The sequence below is a fragment of the Leiobunum rupestre genome, chromosome 10, assembly GCF_980474605.1.
Source record: "Leiobunum rupestre chromosome 10, qqLeiRupe1.1.hap1, whole genome shotgun sequence".
In the NCBI taxonomy this organism is placed as follows: domain Eukaryota; kingdom Metazoa; phylum Arthropoda; class Arachnida; order Opiliones; family Sclerosomatidae; genus Leiobunum; species Leiobunum rupestre.
The window spans coordinates 13,252,894-13,266,239 of NC_143393.1; the positions used below are offsets into that span (position 1 = coordinate 13,252,894).

Genomic DNA, 13,346 nt, shown 5'->3' on the forward strand with positions numbered 1-13,346 from the left:
AATTAAGCATTTCGTTTGTTACGGCGATAAAAAAAGCAGCGTATGCGAGAGAGTGAATAGGACGCTTAAAAATAAAATTTACAGATTTCTTACCAAAAGTAAAGGAAAAAAATTTATAAAAGAACTACCAAAAATTGTAAAGTCCTATAACGACAGCATTCATCGCACGACGGGATATAGACCTAGCGAAGTAACCTTAGCCAATGAGCATCTTGTTTGGCAAAAATTATTTGGAAAGAAAGCGAAAAGAGAGGAACCGAAATTCAAGATTGGCGATCACGTGCGCCTGTCAAAAACCAGCAAAGTATTTCGTAAGGGATTTAAAGGATATTGGGGTAAAGAGGTTTTCACCATATCGAAGGTGATAAATAAACCCCGCCCACTCTACCATATCAAGGACAAGAATAACAAGAAAATATTGGGGTCATTTTACCCCGAAGAAATTCAAAGGGTTTTGCCATGAATACTTTTCAATTGGACGCTTTTTTAAAATGCGACCCGAGAACCAAACCTTTTTTTATGGGCACATTTTCCAAAGATACTTTACCTCGAGATTGTCCGAAAAAAAAGCCCTTTTGTTTGGTGGCCAATGTACAAGACTCATCAATGCCGGGAAGCCATTGGATAGGAATCTTCGTCAGTGCTAAAAATAGGAAAGGACAACGCGTGGGAGATTTTTTTTGTTCTTTCGGTCAACATTTTGATGTCTACGGTTTTAAATTGGATCATTTAGCTCAGAAATGGTTTTATAATAAAAATATAATTCAAGATATGAACCAAGAAACTTGCGGTTTGCACGTTGCTTCGTTTCTGTTAAATAGGTCTGCTGGATTAAGCTTTAAGAAAATTTTAAAAATGTATAATAATGAAATATATATGAACGAAGTAATTTCGCTATTGGCATTGTGTGTACATTTATTTAATCACGAAAACAGATTTTGTAATCAATAGTGTTTAATAAACATGGTTTTACAAAAAAACATTAATTTTCCCATTCATTAATTTCCCAATCATTAATTTCACGATCTTTAGAATACGCCCGGCGTCTTTCTTTGCGACCTTGTCGGGTTGGCAATTCCTTTCTTGTCAAGAGCGGTCCTACGAAAGGCAAGGAAACAGGTTCGGTCGTATTACGAAGGGTGGATTCCGAAGGCTTATAGCTGCTGTCTTTGAAAGTTGGCGTGCTATATTCATCGAGACTCGTTTCGCTTCGAGATTTACGTAGCTCAGCTCGAGCGGGTGAAGTGAAAACGTTGCTAGCGCCGTTCTTCCATCTTCCCTTTGGGTACCCTGGAGTACTCGCAAAGTCAGGCTTGAATGGAATATTTCGTGACGTCACGAGATGCTGTGGGGCTGCAATTAAAGTTTTATGGGCGTAATCGGGCGATTGACTTTCGTCCAACCCCGAAATGCCGGAGACACTCTGCCATGGTGTAGAAATTCCAGGATTTATCGGTGATGCTGGGAGGGGCCTGTTAATAGCCATTTCCAGTTGGTGGAGAGGTTGCTGTACGGCTCTTTGCACCTGTTGCGGCGCGGCGAATAGTTGATGGAGCTGATTTGGCGTTTGGGGAGGCGAAAAAAAACTTGGCGAGGCGAGCGGCGGGTTACCGAATGAACCTTAGGTACAGCGGGAGGCTGGTAGATCGCACCGTGTGCTAACTGTATCGGCGCTAACGTACTCGAAGAAGGAGGTAAAGGGGGCGGTTTTATTTGAACGGCTGGAGCGCCGTCATAGTCTTTAATTCTGAGATACCGCGCCAACATTGCCAGATATTCTCGTAGTTTTTCTTCTTCACTACCGTCTCGAACGGGTTTGTTAAGAATACTATTCATGTGTTCTTGTATTAAATTTAGCAATTTTTCGGTATCGGATAAATAGCTATCCGCGGGTAGCAAGACAAATTTCTTCATCGCGCCGGATTAATTATACGACCCAAGATTGGCGGGATGAGCGAATCGAGAATCGCTCCCCAAAAACCGCCCGTTTGCGAGACTAGAATTCTTCGTCGATAACAATCACTGAGATCTCTTTGACCTAGTTTTCTAATAGATTTTTTATATCGTTGTAATTGCCGTCGTTTATGCTCGCCAACTGGTAAAGCTCCGCGGCAAATATTATGACAGATATTCGCGATTGAGCCAACCTGATCTCGCGTGGCGTTCTTCAGTAAAAATCGTCTTTGATTTGGGGAAGCCTTTTTTAATAAAGTTAGATACGGGCGGCTTTCTATAATTGACCTGGGCAAAGGCATTTTACAGAATGACGTAAAATTCGAATAAACACTTTGTTATATATTCTGATTATTACAATAATATACATTTTCCTCTACCAAAAATGATAAATACATAAAATAAAAAATTAATTTTCGGTAAATACTAACATTGGTCCTTCTTCCATGAGGCATTGCGTTCTAACTTTTAGAAATTCGGGAGTTTTTTGTTGCAGGTCAACAACCACGTTAGAATAGGGCGTATCCGACGTTACGTAATTATAAACGTTGCTCAGAAAATTAGGGTTATGCGGAAAGATCTGACGACTTAAATGTTTTATTTGTGATGGATCACGGGGGCTTCGGAACAGGACTATAAATGAGGCGTTAAGCGAAATGTCGCGAGAAAATCTGCCCTGACCAAAGACGTTCTGGCATAAGAATACAATACTCAGATTCAGATGATGCGAACACACTCGAAAAAGTTCAGATACCAGCGCGTTGTCTAAGCACTCGCTCGAAAGATCGTCTAGCACCAAGAGGTTGTTTTGTCTTTTGTCAAACAAATCTTCGGGTTTTTCACTAAAGAGTCCCTTATGGAATTCAATTTCGGGGGCGAGGGTTTTTAATTCGTCAAATTGATCGTTCCAAAGATTGTAGCAATATAAAATTTTTTGGGGTGGATTGTCGAACATTAAATTTTTATTTTTCAAGAGATTAAACGTCCAGTGACTTTTTCCCGACTTACTGGGGCCAGCCAAAAGAAAGGTACAGGGGGTTTGAAATTTTAGGCGTGTGAGTGACATGAATATCCGTAGGGAATAGAAGTACCGTCTTTGAAAAATATACGTTTCGTCGACGTAAATCCCACTAGTTTTTCGGCTTGTCTGAGATACAAGTGCCCGGTTTTTTGTCTTTTCACGTTAAAGGGAATCTCGACACGGTATTTTAATTCGCGGTTCTCGAGCGCCAACTGCTTTATCGTGTCAAAGTTTAAGATGGTCTGATTTTTTTTAGTAAGAGTGACGCCTTTTATCTTGGTTAAAATTTTGCCCGATTCGAACAAGATAGAGTAACCCTTGGGGGCTATCGTGGTAAAAGCTTTAATGGGGTCATTAGGATATTCATCCGTAAGTCCGCCCAAGCTGCTTGATAAAGTTAAATCTAATTTCTTATCGTGTATCAGAATACAACTGTCCGTATCGCCGTAGGCCAAATTAGGCCCGATTTTAGCCATTAGATTGTATAATTTAATACGCCCATAAGAGGCGACGAAAATGCCCACAGTTGGGGAACCTTTACGATAAGCCGGGACGTGGTCTTCGTGATATTTGGTCGTCACGAGAGCCATTCCATTTTCTAGGAGTTTTAAATCGGTCAGCTCTTTCGTTTTATCAGTTAAAATTTTAACCAAGTCAGCGTAGGAGTTTATAAAAGAACTATTATTTTGACGTAATTGAATTAGGTGACGTCCCCAAAGCTGGTTAAGGGAAAGCTTGCCAAGCGCTTTGAGAGCCGGGTTAGAGCTAACCTCTTCTAGGCCTATTTTTATCCCGTCCTGTTCCCAAAAGTCGTTTAAATATTTTTGTTTTTCTTCTAAGGAGTCAACGTTTTTAGGAAAACCAGCGTATTGGGTTTTCATTTTGTAAAAATCTCTGACGTAATCGTCAAAAAGGGGGCAGTCAGAGTCGAAAGTTTCGCGATAATGCTGCACTTCGTGAATTTGTAAAACTTTATAATTATATTGAAGGGATAAATAAAACTCGGGGGTAGTGTACGTATCCGTAATCGCGCGTTCCGCCTCGGTATGACGACAGTCGGCTAGATTACAGAGGGCGCACGTTCTGCATAGCGTAAACATTAATTTATCGCCAATCAGGGAGCCCAAGACGGGGAGATATAGATCTTGGGGTGGGAGAAGAGTCGCTTTGATTAGCCCGAAATAGAAATCGGGTTCGTAATTAAAGTTGCTAGTTAAGATTTCGGGGACCCCTTTGGGGTAGCGGTAATTTTTGGACATGGAGACCGATGGATACATACTGTTAAAATCGTAAAATTTAATCGGCCTCTCGGGGGTGGATTCTATATACAGTAAAAAATTTTCAACGCGCCCACCCCTCAGAGCGCTTCGCGAATTGATCGGATCGGAGAAAGCCAGTTCGTCGCAATACGAATTTATTTCGGGGTTATCTTTTAAAAACGTGTCCCATTCACACTCCCATATGGTAATTAAACGCGCGTTGGGGTAATTTTGACGATAAAACTCGATTTTGTCGAGAGTTTTTAAGTAATTATTGATGTTAGATTCTTTAAGTTCGTAATTGTACCCATTATGGTCAGTGTGATTGGGACACCCGTGCCAGAAACACCCGAAAAATTCCCCAATTATTAAAGGGTCAGCGCTGTAAATGTCGGGGTGGTAAGGAGCTAAATACTTTTCTCCCTCCAACGATCGCGCCGTTTGAAACTTTACGTGCATTTTTTGCTCCAAGTAAGCCGCCCATCTGAGAGCTTTAACGGAATGCTTACCCCTGTACCCTGCTGGCGGGATAATAGCTATGGTATTTGGTTTCAGATACCGGCTCAAAAATAAATCGGTTAAAGCTCCGGGTAGAGTCACGCTTTTTCCCGCCAAAATGTCGAAATTGACCTTTTCTCTAAAAAGATTTCTGAACCGGTCAAAACCCCTCTGTAACAGCTTGACGTCATCAATGGCGTACTTTGTCAACACTTCTTTTAAATCAAAAACGGTACATTTTTGGGCGTCGTACCAAGTGTCGAAATTTGCCAATTGGTCGGGGGTTAATTTATCTACTTCGAAAAAGGATTTTTCCGGTACGACGCCGATATAGTCTAAGGTGTCTTTTTTTAAGAAAGAATACGGGAAAAATCCCTTGCTTTCGCTTAAATTAAAGGTTTTGGAGAAGCTTCTGAGAGGGGCTGGAAAATAAGAAAAGCTATCTATAAATCTTATATTGTATTTGGAAAGAAACATCGCGAGAAGTTTGCAGCCTTTAAAGATAACTTCGGGGATTATTGGCCGGGTCAGAACTCCTTTTAATACGAGTAAACTGTCAAATCCAGATCCAAAATGCGAAATGCACGTAATGTTATTAAAAACTTGTTCGACCTTTGAATATTTGGTCTTACCCTTTTTTGCAACGACCTGACTCTCCAATAAGTAATCTAAAAACGTCTCGACGCAATTAAAGCCGGTAAAGGTACGGTAATCGTACGTTTCAGAGTACGGACTCTCTTGCATAGCGGTAATTAGCAGAACGGGTTTAATCTCGTCATTGTCGACTAAAGTTTCAAAATCAAAGTAAAGGATTCTGGTGGAATTTTCCGGTAACGTGATAGGTTGAACAAAACACGCATTTTTCGGGTGCTCAATTTTGCAGTAATGACATTTCAAATCGCATACGTGCTCCCCTTCAAACTCTTTACCGCAAGTTAGGCAACGTTTGAGTTTGTCGCACGTGCCTAATTCTATATGCTTTTGGAAGCACGTATTCCCCGAAAAATATCTAAAGCAGTTGGCGCAACGTTGACTAGTTTCGGTATGGGAAACATTCGTGTCGAGACACCGCTTACAATTAACGGGGCCCTCGCAATTGTGCTGTTTTTTTACTTTGACATTCGTAAAAACTTTCAAACAAAATGGACAGTACCCTATTCCCCCGAACATGGCGGCGTAAGACCTCACTACGTGAACGTGGTTTCCTAATTTAAGGAGAAAGATTTGTTTGGGTTGAAAGTGGCCTAAATAAATGGGGTCAAAATTGGACTCGGAATCGAGCAGGATAATTTGATAATCTGGCAAGACATTTTGGAATTTAGGAATGTCTTTTATTTCAACAGGACCTGGGGGAACTTTTGATAATCTGTGTAACGCTAAGGCCGCTTTTTTTTGTTTTGGATGGTTGACATTACGAATGTACTTAAGATCATGCATATTAAAATTTTTGGATTGCCCTTTATTTTTTAATTCTTGGTAGTCAGCGAGGCACTGTCCTACCGCAACCGCCCTCGCAAAGCACAGATTATCAGAATTGCGAATTGGAATAAATTTAGGTATTGCCCTGTTCAATGTAATTTTCTAAGCAGTCAATAGTCCTGTTACGAATACTTTTTCGAATACCACTCATATTGGTGTCTTGCAGAAGAATTATGTCGAATTTTAGGGGGGCCTCAAAGTATAAATTTTTATGGGACTGGGCTACCTGCTCGATACCGCTTAAAATTCTATCGGCCGTCAACTCGTTTAGGTTCATAAATTGGAAATTAATGGGCTCTTCGAGTTCGTCCGAACTGACCGCTATTCTGATACGACTATAACCCTGATTTTCATCGCTAATTTCGTTTAAAAGGGATTGGAAAATTTCGTTTAATTGGGTTTCTATTCGCGCGTGGTTGAGATCGTCCAAGTTTTTGAACTCGCACTTGAATTCTAAAGTTTTACATTTGTATTTTTTGGAAGTCCGAGAGATAATTTTAGTAACCGAATAATAGTTATCAGGTCGAAACCTGGTACTTAAATCGAGAGGGGCTTCTTGAGTCATTGTAATTTACGAATTTCGTCGTAGCGTTGAGTCACTTCCCTCAATAACCGCAGGACGTCGTGAATGTCTCTTCTGCCGTATAGGGTCAGCGATTTTGCAAATGAGGAACCAGAATTTTTGGTCAAGCAAGTGTGACCGGTGGCCTGGCTATGGCGAATTTCTAATTTGTCACCCTCAATTAGGTTAACGGCGTCTAGGTCCTTGACGTCTTCTAAGGCTGCTTTAAGCTGGGGTCCTGATTCTAGTTTAACGCATACACCCTGTTTAGTCGGTTGCGGAAGACTGGATGCTACGTGCGTGGCGTAACGCCTTATATCTATATATATTTTTTGGTCAAAGGTCGTTATTTTAACGCCCAAATCTCCGAGCTCGGAGAATTCTAATACAATATCGTGCCAAGTGGTATTCTTTGTTAATTTTTCTATGTCTTGGTTAGCCCCTTTCCCCGCAAATAATTGTCGAGGTTTATTTTTTTTAATTACTTCGCCGACTTTTGATTTTCTAGCGTATACTTCGGGCAACTTCACTGGTGCTGTTGGGGGAGTGTCATAATCGAGCTTAATGTCGTCTCGGGCTGCCTAAGACATATAGAGATTAAAAACTAATCTCGCTTAAAAAATTTCAAAAACATAATTACCATCTTGCTGATTGGTCGTCGGAGAGTGGGTGCGCTGTTAGTAGCTTCTGCGAAATTGACCGTTGGGCGGTTTCTTTTATACTCGCAAGGTAAGGGGGGGAAAGAACAAAATAATCGCGTGACAGTCCTATTGTCAATTTGTCAAAATGATTAATTACTTAACGAAAGCGGAATGAACCGGTTCTACCATGACTATGCGAAAGGATTGTTCACTAACGCATTTCCAGCGCGACTCAATTTAATTCGATGACATAATTAATAGGTTTTTCTCTCGGTATTGTCACTAAAGGTATTTGCGCCGCTAAGTTATTTCTACACCTGCTCAATCAATCAAACCTGTCACCACTTTAACAATGCCCGAGTATAGCGAGCCTGGGAATTCCTTTAAAGGAGTACTGACCTTTTTTCGCGCCAAAATACCAACCAATCGGCGCCATTTTGAACAATTTCGAGTCAGCCAATTAGCGCGCAGTACACGCGCGTGGTAACCACGTGGTTCCCGCGCCGCGTAGTTAAGCGCCAGCCAATCAGCGCGCAGGTAACCACGTGCTCCCCGCGCCAGCCAATCAGCGCGCGCGCCACTCTGCGGAGGTCAATGACCTTCGGTGACTTAACCCGAGGGGGGAAGAAAATGTCGACCCCCCAGCGCCACCTGCCGGAAGGGGGAAGGAAGCGGGGATTTCCGGTGCCGACCCCCTTTCTACCTGTACATTGAAAAGTGCCAAAGACGTTAGCTTCTCCTACTCGTCCGGGATTTAAACCCGGGACCTCTCGCACCCAAAGCGAGAATCATACCCCTAGACCAACTGACCGTGTTCGGTTTTCACAATATGTTAATATTTTGAATAACCCGTTGAAGTCTCCTCCATAAATCTGATTGTTAGAAAGATTTTCCGAGGGGTCCGTCCGGGATTTGAACGCGGGACCTCTCACACCCAAAGCGAGAATCATACCTCTATACCAACGGACCATGTTACTTTGCTCTCAATATGTGAATATGTAGCCTAACCCGTTGAAGTCTTCTCCATAAAACTGTTTGGTTGAAAGATTTTCCGCGGGGTCCGTCGGTAATTGAACCCGGGACCTCTCGCACCCAAAGCGAGAACCATACCCCTTACTTTACTCTCAATATGTGAATATGAAGCCTAACCCGTTGAAGTCTTCTCTATAAAACTGTTTTGTAGAAAGACTTTCCGCGGGGTCCGTCCGCGACTTGAAACCGGGACCTCTCGCACCCAAAGCGAGAATCATACCCCTAGACCAACGGATCATGTTACGTTTTTCACAATATGTGAATTTCTTGAATAACCCGTTGAAGTCTCCTCCATAAAACTGATTGGTAGAAAGATTTTCCGCGGGGTCCGTCCGGGACTTGAAACCGGGACCTCTCGCACCCAAAGCGAGAACACTACCCCTAGGCAAACGGACCATGTTAGTTTGCTCTCAATAAGTGAATATGTAGCCTAACCCGTTGAAGCCTCCTCCATAAGTCTGATTGGTAGAAAGATCTTCCGTGGGGTCCGTCCGGGATTTGAACCCGGGACCTCTCGCACCCGAAGCGATAATCATACCCCTAGACCAACGGACCATGTTACTGTGCTCTCAATATGTGAATATGAAGCATAACCCGTTGAAAACTTCTCCATAAAACTGGTTTGTAGAAAGATCTTCCGTGGGGTCCGTCCGGGATTTGAACCCGGGACCTCTCGCACCCGAAGCGATAATCATACCCCTAGACCAACGGACCATGTTACTGTGCTCTCAATATGTGAATATGAAGCATAACCCGTTGAAGTCTTCTCCATAAAACTGTTTTGTACAAAGACTTTCCGCGTGGTCCGTCCGGGATTTGAAACCGGGACCTCTCGCACCCTAAGCGAGAACCATACCCCTAGACCAACGGACCATGTTAGTTTGCTCTCAAAATGTGAATATGTAGCCTAACCCGTTGAAGCCTCCTCCATAAATCTGATTGGTAGAAAGATTTTCCGCGGGGTCCGTCCGGGATTTGAACCCGGGACCTCTCGCACCCGAAGCGAGAATCATACCCCTAGACCAACGGATCATATTACTTTGGTCTCAATATGTGAATGTCTTGAATAACCCATTGAAGTCTCCTCCATAAAACTGATTGGTAGAAAGATTTTCCGTGGAGTCCATCCGCGATTTGAACCCGGGACCTTTCGCACCCGAAGCGAGAACCAAACCCCTACACCAACGGACCATTTTAATTTGCTCTCAATATGTGAATATGTAGCCTAACCCGTTGAAGTCTTCTCCATAAAACTGATTGATAGAAAGATTTTCCGCGGGGTCCGTCCGGGATTTGAACCCGGGACCTCTCGCACCCTAAGCGAGAATCATACCCCTAGACCAACGGACCATGTTACTTTTTTCACGATATGTGAATATCTTGAATAACCCGTTAAAGTCCCCTCCATAAATCTGATCGGTAGAAAGATTTTCCGCGGGGTCCGTCCGGGATTTGAACCCGGGACCTCTCGCACCCTAAGCGAGAATCATACCCCTTACTTCGTTCTCAATATGTGAATATGAAGCCTAACCCGTTGAAGTCCCCTCCATAAATCTGATCGGTAGAAAGATTTTACGCGGGGTCCGTCCGGGATTTGAACCCGGGACCTCTCGCACCCAAAGCGAGAATCATACCCCTAGACCAACGGACCATGTTAATTTGCTCTCAATATGTGAATATGTAGCCTAACACGTTGAAAACTTCTCCATAAAACTGGTTTGTAGAAAGATTTTCCGCGGGGTCCGTCCGAGATTTGAACCCGGGACCTCTCGCACCCTAAGCGAGAAATATACCCCTAGACCAACGGACCATGTTAGTTTGCTCTCAATATATGAATATGTAGCCTAATCCGAGGAAGCCTCCTCCATAAAACTGATTGGTAGAAAGATTTTCCGCGGGGTCCGTCCGGGATTTGAACCCGGGACCTCTCGCACCCAAAGCGAGAATCATACCCTTAGACCAACGGACCGTGTTACTTTGCTCTTATTATGTGAATATGTAGCCTAACCCGTTGAAGTCTTCTCCATAAAACTGATTGGTAGAAAGATTTTCCGCGGGGTCCGTCGGGGATTTGAACTCGGGACCTCTCGCACCCTAAGCGAGAAATATACCCCTAGACCAACGGATCATATTACTTTGCTCTCAATATGTTAATATCTTGAATAACCCGTTGAAGTCCCCTCCATAAATCTGATCGGTAGAAAGATTTTCCGCGGTGTTCGTCCGGGATTTGAACCCGGGACCTATCGCACCCAAAGCGAGAACCCTACCCCTAGACCAACGGACCATGTTAATCTACTCTCAATATGTGAATATGTAGCCTAACACGTTGAAAACTTCTCCATAAAACTGGTTTGTAGAGAGATCTTCCACGGGGTCCGTCCGGGATTTGAACCCGGGACCTCTCGCAACCTAAGCGAGAAATATACCCCTAGACCAACGGACCACATTACTTTGCTCTCAATATGTGAATATCTTGAATAACCCGTTGAAGTCCCCTCCATAAATCTGATCGGTAGAAAGATTTTCCGCGGGGTCAGTCCGGGATTTGAACCCAGGACCTATCGCACCCAAAGCGAGAACCCTACCCCTAGACCAACGGACCATGTTAATCTACTCTCAATATGTGAATATGTAGCCTAACACGTTTAAAACTTCTCCATAAAACTGGTTTGTAGAAAGATCTTCCGCAAGGTCCGTCGTGGACTTGAACCCGGGACCTCTCGCACCCAAAGCGAGAATCAAACCCCTAGACCAACGGACCATGTCAGTTTGCTCTCAATATGTGAATATGTAGCCTAATCCGTTGAAGCCTCCTCCATAAATCTGATTGTTAGAAAGATTTCCCGCGGGGTCCGTCCGGGATTTGAACCCGGGAACTCTCGCACCCAAAGCGAGAATCATACCCTTAGACCAACGGACCGTGTTACTTTGCTCTCAATATGTGAATATGTAGCCTAACCCGTTGAAGTCTTCTCCATAAAACTGATTGTTAGAAAGATTTTCTGCGGGGTCCGTCCGGGATTTGAACCCGGGACCTCTCGCACCCTAAGCGAGAGTCATACCCCTAGACCAACGGACCATGTTACGTTTTTCATAATATGTGAATATCTTGAATAACCCGTTGAAGTCTCCTCCATAAAACTGATTGGTAGAAAGATTTTAAGAGGGGTCCGTCCGGGAATTGAACCCGGGACCACTCGCGTCCAAAGCGAGAATCATACCCCTAGACCAACGGACCATGTTACTTTGCTCTCAATATGTGAATATGAAGCATAACCCGTTGAAGTCTTCTCCATAAAACTGGTTTGTAGAAAGACTTTCCGCGGGGTCCGTCCAGGATTTGAAAACGGGACCTCTCGCACCCTAAGCGAGATCATACCCCTAGACCAACGGACCATATTACTTTGCTCTCAATATGTTAATATCTTAAATAACCCGTTGAAGTCCCCTCCATAAATCTGATCGGTAGAAAGATTTTCCGCGGGGTCCGTCCGGGAATTGAACCCGTGACCTCTCGCACCCTAAGCGAGAAATATACCCCTAGACCAACGGACCATATTACTTTGCTCTCAATATGTTAATATCTTGAATAACCCGTTGAAGTCCCCTCCATAAATCTGATCGGCAAAAAGATTTTCCACGGGTTTCGTCCGGGATTTGAACCCGGGACCTCTCGCCCCCGAAGCGATAATCATACCCCTAGACCAACGGACCATGTTACTTTGCTCTCAATATGTGAATATGTAGCTTAACACGTTGAAAACTTCTCCATAAAACTGGTTTGTAGAAAGATCTTCCGCAAGGTCCGTCCGGGATTTGAACCCGGGACCTTTCGCACCCAAAGCGAGAATCAAACCCCTAGACCAACGGACCATGTTAGTGTGCTCTCAATATGTGAATATGTAGCCCAATCCGTTGAAGCCTCCTCCATAAATCTGATTGTTAGAAAGATTTCCCGCGGGGTCCGTCCGGGATTTGAACCCGGGACCTCTCGCACCCAAAGCGAGAATCATACCCCTAGACCAACGGACCGTGTTACAATGCTCTCAATATGTGAATATGTAGCCTAACCCGTTGAAGTCTTCTCCATAAAACTGATTGGTAGAAAGATTTTCCGCGGGGTCCGTCCGGGATTTGAACCCGGGACCTCTCGCACCCTAAGCGAGAATCATACCCCTAGACCAACGGACCATGTTACGTTTTTCATAATATATGAATATCTTGAATAACCCATTGAAGTCTCCTCCATAAAATTGATTGGTAGAAAGATTTTAAGCGGGGTCCGTCCGGGACTTGAACCCGGGACCACTCACGTCCAAAGCGAGAATCATACCCCTAGACCAACGGACCATGTTACTTTGCTCTCTATATGTGAATATGTAGCCTAACCCGTTGAAAACTTCTCCATAAAACTGGTTTGTAGAAAGATCTTCCGCGGGGTCCGTCCGGGATTTGTACCCGTGACCTCTCGCACTCTAAGCGAGAATCATAACCCTAGACCAACGGACCATGTTACGTTTTTCATAATATATGAATATCTTGAATAACCCATTGAAGTCTCCTCCATAAAATTGATTGGTAGAAAGATTTTAAGCGGGGTCCGTCCGGGACTTGAACCCGGGACCACTCACGTCCAAAGCGAGAATCATACCCCTAGACCAACGGACCATGTTACTTTGCTCTCAATGTGTGAATATGTAGCCTAAGCCGTTGAAGTCCCCTCCATAAATCTGATTGGTAGAAAGATTTTCCGCGGGATCCATCCGGGATTTGAACCCGGGACCTCTCGCACCCTAAGCGAGAAATATACCCCTAGACCAACGGACCATATTACTTTGCTCTCAATATGTGAATATCTTGAATAACCCGTTGAAGTCCCCTCCATAAATCTGATCGGT

General features: G+C 43.7%; 15 non-coding genes across 15 annotated transcripts; all 15 read right to left on the reverse strand.

Annotated features, from left to right (window-relative positions):
- Positions 1–8,928: 8,928 nt before the first annotated feature.
- On the reverse strand, positions 8,929–9,000 carry TRNAP-CGG (transfer RNA proline (anticodon CGG)). Its single transcript has one exon. It is a non-coding gene; the product is annotated as a tRNA-Pro (tRNA).
- Positions 9,001–9,087: 87 nt separating this feature from the next.
- On the reverse strand, positions 9,088–9,159 carry TRNAP-CGG (transfer RNA proline (anticodon CGG)). The gene has a single exon. It is a non-coding gene; the product is annotated as a tRNA-Pro (tRNA).
- Positions 9,160–9,246: 87 nt separating this feature from the next.
- Positions 9,247–9,318, reverse strand: TRNAP-AGG (transfer RNA proline (anticodon AGG)). Its single transcript has one exon. It is a non-coding gene; the product is annotated as a tRNA-Pro (tRNA).
- Positions 9,319–9,403: 85 nt separating this feature from the next.
- TRNAP-CGG (transfer RNA proline (anticodon CGG)) lies at positions 9,404–9,477 on the reverse strand. Its single transcript has one exon. It is a non-coding gene; the product is annotated as a tRNA-Pro (tRNA).
- Positions 9,478–9,723: 246 nt separating this feature from the next.
- TRNAP-AGG (transfer RNA proline (anticodon AGG)) lies at positions 9,724–9,795 on the reverse strand. The gene has a single exon. It is a non-coding gene; the product is annotated as a tRNA-Pro (tRNA).
- Positions 9,796–10,024: 229 nt separating this feature from the next.
- TRNAP-UGG (transfer RNA proline (anticodon UGG)) lies at positions 10,025–10,096 on the reverse strand. The gene has a single exon. It is a non-coding gene; the product is annotated as a tRNA-Pro (tRNA).
- Positions 10,097–10,342: 246 nt separating this feature from the next.
- On the reverse strand, positions 10,343–10,414 carry TRNAP-UGG (transfer RNA proline (anticodon UGG)). Its single transcript has one exon. It is a non-coding gene; the product is annotated as a tRNA-Pro (tRNA).
- Positions 10,415–11,296: 882 nt separating this feature from the next.
- On the reverse strand, positions 11,297–11,368 carry TRNAP-UGG (transfer RNA proline (anticodon UGG)). Its single transcript has one exon. It is a non-coding gene; the product is annotated as a tRNA-Pro (tRNA).
- Positions 11,369–11,455: 87 nt separating this feature from the next.
- Positions 11,456–11,527, reverse strand: TRNAP-AGG (transfer RNA proline (anticodon AGG)). The gene has a single exon. It is a non-coding gene; the product is annotated as a tRNA-Pro (tRNA).
- An 87-nt stretch (positions 11,528–11,614) lies between these two features.
- TRNAP-UGG (transfer RNA proline (anticodon UGG)) lies at positions 11,615–11,686 on the reverse strand. Its single transcript has one exon. It is a non-coding gene; the product is annotated as a tRNA-Pro (tRNA).
- Positions 11,687–12,249: 563 nt separating this feature from the next.
- TRNAP-UGG (transfer RNA proline (anticodon UGG)) lies at positions 12,250–12,321 on the reverse strand. The gene has a single exon. It is a non-coding gene; the product is annotated as a tRNA-Pro (tRNA).
- An 87-nt stretch (positions 12,322–12,408) lies between these two features.
- TRNAP-UGG (transfer RNA proline (anticodon UGG)) lies at positions 12,409–12,480 on the reverse strand. The gene has a single exon. It is a non-coding gene; the product is annotated as a tRNA-Pro (tRNA).
- Positions 12,481–12,567: 87 nt separating this feature from the next.
- On the reverse strand, positions 12,568–12,639 carry TRNAP-AGG (transfer RNA proline (anticodon AGG)). The gene has a single exon. It is a non-coding gene; the product is annotated as a tRNA-Pro (tRNA).
- An 87-nt stretch (positions 12,640–12,726) lies between these two features.
- TRNAP-UGG (transfer RNA proline (anticodon UGG)) lies at positions 12,727–12,798 on the reverse strand. The gene has a single exon. It is a non-coding gene; the product is annotated as a tRNA-Pro (tRNA).
- Positions 12,799–13,044: 246 nt separating this feature from the next.
- On the reverse strand, positions 13,045–13,116 carry TRNAP-UGG (transfer RNA proline (anticodon UGG)). Its single transcript has one exon. It is a non-coding gene; the product is annotated as a tRNA-Pro (tRNA).
- Between the last annotated feature and the right edge of the window lie 230 nt (positions 13,117–13,346).